Raw genomic sequence first — 6,838 nt, 5'->3', positions numbered from 1 at the left:
AATTTTTATATGTGACCCTGGACCACAAAACCAGTCATAAGGCTCAATTTTTCAAAATTGAGATTTATACATCATGTGAAAGCTGAATAAGCTTTCCATTGATGTATGGTTTGTTATGATAGGGCAATATTTGGCCAAAATACAACTATTTGAAAATCTGGAATCTGAGGGTGCAAAAAAAATCTAAATATTGAGAAAATTGCCAAATGAAGTTCTTAGCAATGCATGTTACTAATCAAAAAATAAATGTTTAGATATTTACAGTTGGAAATGTACAAAATATCTTTATGGAACATGATCTTTACTTAATGTCCTAATGATTTTTGGCATAAAAGAAAAATCAATCATTTTGACCCATACAGTGTATTTTTGGCTATTGCTACAACTATACCCCAGCGAATTAAGACTGGTTTTGTGGTCTTTGTGTTACATATTATTAACAGGTGTCTTGACAACAGCAAACAGACCAAAACAGTTTAAAAAAATACAAAATGTCAGGTTATTTAAAACTGCTAATTTCCCAACTAGAGAACAAAATAAACACACACATTATAGCTGATTACTCACTAAAAACACCCACAGATCATGTATTCATGTCGTCTTAATTTGACGTAACAGAGTTGTTATATATAAATGTGTGAGTTGCTTACTTTTTTAATTAGTCTTCCCATTAACGCCATTATATTGTTCATTTAAACTGTTCATTATATTGTTCATTTCAGAACACAAGAGGTGAGATTTAGTGCATGAGCCAATCACAGCTGATCATAACCAATCATAATTAAAAGCGAATATTTCTCTAAAATTAGTTCTGTTCATGGACACATTTTTAAATAAAAATGTAAAGCAATAAATAACATGAGAAACAGAAATCTTTCAAATGGCACTTGCTGTTCAGCTGCAGTGGGCATGTGTGGTCTTGAAAGAATCATATATGCAGGACTACAATGCAACATTTCGGATTGCATAAGTTGTTCCTGCCTGTTGGAAGTCTCTCACACACACCCTACCAACACACCTGATTTATTTGTGGTTAAGGTGGAATTTTAGAGACATGTAAGAGCAAGCAGACGGAGCTGAGAGAGAGAAATAGGGCATGGAAAAGAGGAAGAGAGATGCAGTATAGGAGTGCTACAGGTCTGGCACCAATTTAACCGTCACATGTACTGTACAATTGCCTAAAGCACTCATAAGAGAAAGGGGCAGCTTCTGTAATATGACATGCTCTCTTCAGCTCCATACATTTGACAGTCTGCATACTAATCATGTTCACTGAGATACAATTTGGTAAAACATATTTGAAACATTTTTAATTCATTCAGAATTCTGAATCATCATAACCGATATTCACAATAGAGCTGTCTGAATGTGGACACTTTGGGACTGCTCAAACAAAATCAAGAGAATTGAATATAATATTGATTCAAATAATATTGAAGTGTGCTTTATTAGTGTTTAATGGTTGTAGTAAACAGTGTTTTTTTTTGTTCACCTGTGGATTTTTGTGTGTACTTGTTGGGATGGGGTTGGGAAAGAGAGCATCTGCATCTTTAAATGGTCAACATGTGCCAATGTGCTTAAATTGAAGAGGGCTGCTGTCATCTGGTGAATCATTCTGAAGTCGGGCCAGCAAGGACAGAAATGTTCTCGTACCTCACTTAAAGCCCCTCATGAGAAGATGATGGGTCACAGATTCACAGCAGCGTGTAAGATGTGACATCTGTCAGCAAATGAGGAAATGATTTGCAGCCTTCAATTCCAAACCACTATTTGCCTGTCAAAATAGAGGAGCTTTCGTTCACAAGCCTGCCCAGCTGTCAACATCATCTGACTTTTTGGGTCAGTGAATTTATTTATTTAGGACTAGTTTTAGGGTCAGTTTATTTATTTATTTGTTTTTGGAACTACTTAATGATTTATTAAACTTTAACCTTCATTTAAAATGCAGTTCATTCAAACAATTAATACACATGATGATGTGTATATGTTTTATATATATATATTTTTTTAAATTCTTGGGAATGACGTGGGGTGAATCCCTAAAGTTTTTTTTATATGAATGAAATTTTGAATGAATAATTCAAGATATTTGTAAAACAAATAAAAGTGTTTTTACTTTAGAATTATTATTATTTTTTAAATAATGAAGAAGATTGACTAATGGACTCAGTAGTACATATAAGAAAATATATATATTTTTTATGGTTACCACAACTTCCATGACCTACATAACCGTGCAACAAATCGTCCTTGAGCTGCTACTTCCAAAATTTAGGGTCCCTCATTCTTATCAAGCGAATAACACATTTCCATCTGTTGTAATCCTTTTTTTATCTAGTTTTTGACTAATCTCCACTTTGATCCTCCTCTTTCCTCCTTTTCCTTATGTGATACCACTACGTTATGAGTTTCCCCCTCCGTCAGTAATTTACACAGCTGCCTTCCACTTTCTCTTGGCTGTAGCCCCTTTGTAGGACAAGGGAGGAAGGAAGGGCCAGTCAGCTGGTTGTGGGGGGTGACATGCCTGACGTTCCTAATGCCTACCTCAATAAACCAATGTTAACCTCCTGGGGCTTAGACTGCTGGAACAGGTGCCTTATTGCCGTCTGCTCACTTAATACAGAGCAGTGAAGCCATAACCCATTAGCCGACCACAAGTGCACACAAACAGTCTCGCTCAGAATTCAATCACGCAGTTAGGACACACAAACCCCTGCATATTATTTGCTGCTCTATCTCTTCCTGCTGCCAGGCTCATCTGATATGACGCATGACTGAACACGCTCAATGTTGGGTGGGTCGTGAGTACTGAATCAACAGGTGGCCATTCAACAAGACTGGCATTAATACAGTAAGCAAGCCATGATGTGATTTATGCCAACTCTGTCAGAGTGAAGTAAACGCTATTTGTATTCTCAATCTCTCCATCTCTCACGCACATACAGTTTCCTTGAAGAGATAACTTTGTTGGAGGATGAATTCCCCAGTGACAAGGTCATTCACCTCCAATGAACATCTAGAACATCCCTTCTGCTGGTCTTGTGTTAACTGAGCCTTGAGCATATCTAATTAACAGGAGGTATATTGTTGTGTTCCAAGTCAGAGCATTGGAATGTTGTTCTAAAGGCCCTTGGTGCCCAGAGAGCATTATTCATTCAAGTGAATATGTGCGCTGCTTTATGTAGTCTGATGATCACATGATTGCCCGGCTATCTGTAGCTGCTCATTTCACTTCACGATTCTTTGGTCTGTTTGTGTCGGGGTGTGTCAGTGAAGTGATAAATGGGATTTATGATACCAAGCGCAAAAATTAAAATTGCTGTAATCCACAGGAATGTTGCATCAGGTTATCTATCTGCTGTAACTGTACTGTATTGTGAAATATAAAATGCATATTTCTGACTCTCAATTCAGATTGGATAAGAAAGATTCAAAGTTGGGAAATTAATATATGTGACAGCACATTTTATATTAAACGGATCGTTCACCCCAAAATTAAAATTCTTTGGTCATTCACTCACCTTCATGTCGTTCAAAATCAGCATGACATACTTTCTTCTGTGAACATGAAAGAAGAAATTTTAAAAATATTTTACAACCAAACCACTTTGGTTAACATTGATATCTATCTATGCATGTATAAAAAAAACAACAAAAAAAACTTAATAAATAAATCCTAGAGGACTGGAATGACATAAGAGTTAGTAAATGATGACAGAATTTTCATTTTTAGGTAAATTACAAGCAAATTGTAAATTACAATGGCAAGTAACACATTGAATAAAACATAGCGCAATATTTGTTTTATTTACAGCTTCGTAATTTTGTTTTTACAGTGTATCTCTTTAATTAACCAAATTGCTACTTTGCTTGGCAACTGCAAACACACTGCTGGATATTTCTGCTTTTTATATAATAAACTTTATTTTACTTATATTACTTTTTGTTAGAGGTGTTTACAAGTAAAATACATTTATTTCATACTAAGTATAGTTCAAACATATTTACTGACATATCGCTCGAGACATAAAAATGATATAAAATTATAATTACACTTAATTTGGAGTACTACTATGTGCACAATTCTTAATATTAAGCCTAAATGTGTTTTAATGTCACTATTGATGAGGATTGTATGATCATTGAATAATATCGCTCTTTAAATGCAAGATATTTAAAGTGTACTTGCAGTAGTTCCACTTTAGCACAATCAAATATAATTCAGCATATCTTTAGTTGGACTTCAGCCCTACTTCCGCACAATTAAAATGCATTATGCATTAAGTACAAAATTAGTTCCAGTTTAGCAGACTTTAAGTATACCTGTTTAGTATACCAGAAGCACAATTGCAGGGTATTTTTATTAAGCACATACATATGTAAATTTATTTGTAATATACTTATCATGAAATAGATGTATTTCAAATACATTTTAGTATATTTATTTTTCACTAGGGACTGTTTATGCAGCTCTTTATTGAACACTGGTGTTTGTTATGTAGTGCTGTTGCCACCATTTTTTTAAACAAGCCACATGACTTTTTTTATGGTTAAGAGAGTTTTATGTTTAAGAGGCACCCTGTTTTGTGTAAAATCACTGTAATGCACAATCTGTCATGGTTTATTGCTTTAATTTAACCTGATTTCCTCAAAGTGCTAGAGATAATCATTTCATTTTCTTGATTACACAGTTGTGACTCTCTCTCTATACAAATGAAAATAAACATATGATCCATGAAGAAGTTGTGATGCAAAGGAAAGAGCGAAGACCCCATCTCCAGGCCCCTTCATCCGAATCAACAGAACGGGTTGCATTTCAGAGATGCTGAAGCGTTGGAAAATCAGTCAGTGGAGTGGAATTTCTCTTTATGTCTCTTTCTACCGACCACACAGTCTTGCAGTAATTTTAGGGTTAGGGCCGCAGTGGCATCTCTTCTATTCCCATCATTATCTCCATCTGCAACCACATACGGTAGAATCCACAGTGCAGCTCAACCGAGATGCTGAAACGACATTTAAAGTGTTGGATGTATGTGAGCTATAGATACTAGTGACGACTCACTCCAATTCAGCCAAACAAGCGTAGATTAGTCGTTGATCTCTCTCTCGCTACCTAATTCTGTCTGCCATTAAGCACAAAAGTGACCACACCTAATGTTTAGTGCTCTACGAAGTTGTCCTTATTCAAATTTCCTGTTTTATGATTACGTATGTTATCGCTGAAGTCGCTTCGTAAAATGTCTGTGGTGATGGTTCCCAAGCGAAACCCCTGTTTAAGCCCCTTCATGTGGCTCAGCTGTGTGTGGTCTTGTGCTCTGAGCGTCTTTCAGAATTGTGGCCCATAGTCTGTGATCTTACAGTAAAATGAACTCTGACCGTGATCAAAGTAAATATTTTACCAAGCACTTTGTGTCGCAATAAAAAAATCATCTTCTTGAACTTTTGGCATGGTTTGCGAATTTACTTGCTAATGACTCTTATCATGTGATTACACACAGTGTGTCAATATCAATTCCATCGTTACCATAACAAACTGAAAGCCATATAAAAATCATACCCTATTCATTGACAGTTTCAGTGGAGTATTCATTAAGCATTTCCCTTTATTTAGATATCCCATGTTATTTAAGCTGATTGATATACTATAACAGCATATCAGTTTTTTCATAATTTTAAATTTTTTATATTAAGATATTGATTTTCATTAATGTTTAGTACTTTTGTTGTTTTTGACATTTTTATACGACTACTTATTGTTATTATTAAGTTATAAATTTGTGCAAATTGTTTTGTCATTTTATTTCATGTTTCAGTTATTTTAGTTATTTTATTTTAATCAGTTAAACTAAAACAAAATTCTTGAATGTTGCCTTGTAATCTAGCTGAAATGAATTATTTTGTTTGATATTTTATTTTTAAGTAACATTTGTTTTATTTCAAGTAAAATTATGATTTTAGTTTTAGTTAGCAATAATAACTTTGTCCCTGATTTATATTATTATTATAGGGATACTGAACCCCAAAATGTCATAATGCACACCCTCATTCTTCAAAAAGAAGTGTTTTTGTTCATAAAAATGAACTTCTTTTGTCTTCTCCAGAGGAAAGGAAGTCCTACAGGTTTGAAATGACATGAGGGTGAGTAAATGATTGCAGATTTTTCATTATTGGGTGAACTGTCCCTTTAAGAGCAGGAAACCCCAGTGTTTCCACAGAGGTGATTGACTGAGATATACTTTAGCTCACACATGAGCAACACTTGCTGCTGTATGTTGATGGGCTAAGTAACAAAAGACCTGCTGTTTGAGTGGACTACCACCTGTCCTTCAACAGCACTGCCTTCACAACTTCCCCCACACTTTCAAACCACTCTTCATCCATTCATGACTTAAGTTTCAAGATTTACCATGTTATTGCCACCTTGGTAACTAGTGCACTTCAAGTGCTTTACATTTTATACTCTCAAATTGCTCTCATGTAAGAACATAAACTGTACTCACAAAGAATACAAAATAAGAATACTGCTGGCACCATTCAAATAAAGGCCTTAAAATTTAATACAAATAATTATATTCCAAAATGTGTTGTAAAATCTTTTAAGAATGATGTTTGTGCAAGAATATCTACTTTTTCAGATCCATCTCTTAAGTTCATATGCATGTGTGAAACAAGGGTGTGAGGTGAGAATAGTTGTGTGGAAAGTTAAGGAGATGGCATTGTTAACCAAAAAAATCTCTGAAATGTTGGGAGCAGCACCTGGTGTGAAAGATTTTGTGGCTATGGTGTCGTCAGAGGTGTGGAAAGAGCAGTGCAATGCAGCAATGAACTCAACAAACAG

The sequence above is a fragment of the Barbus barbus genome (genome assembly GCF_936440315.1).
Source record: "Barbus barbus genome assembly, chromosome: 40".
Classification (NCBI taxonomy): domain Eukaryota; kingdom Metazoa; phylum Chordata; class Actinopteri; order Cypriniformes; family Cyprinidae; genus Barbus; species Barbus barbus.
This window is presented reverse-complemented; position numbering follows the sequence as displayed.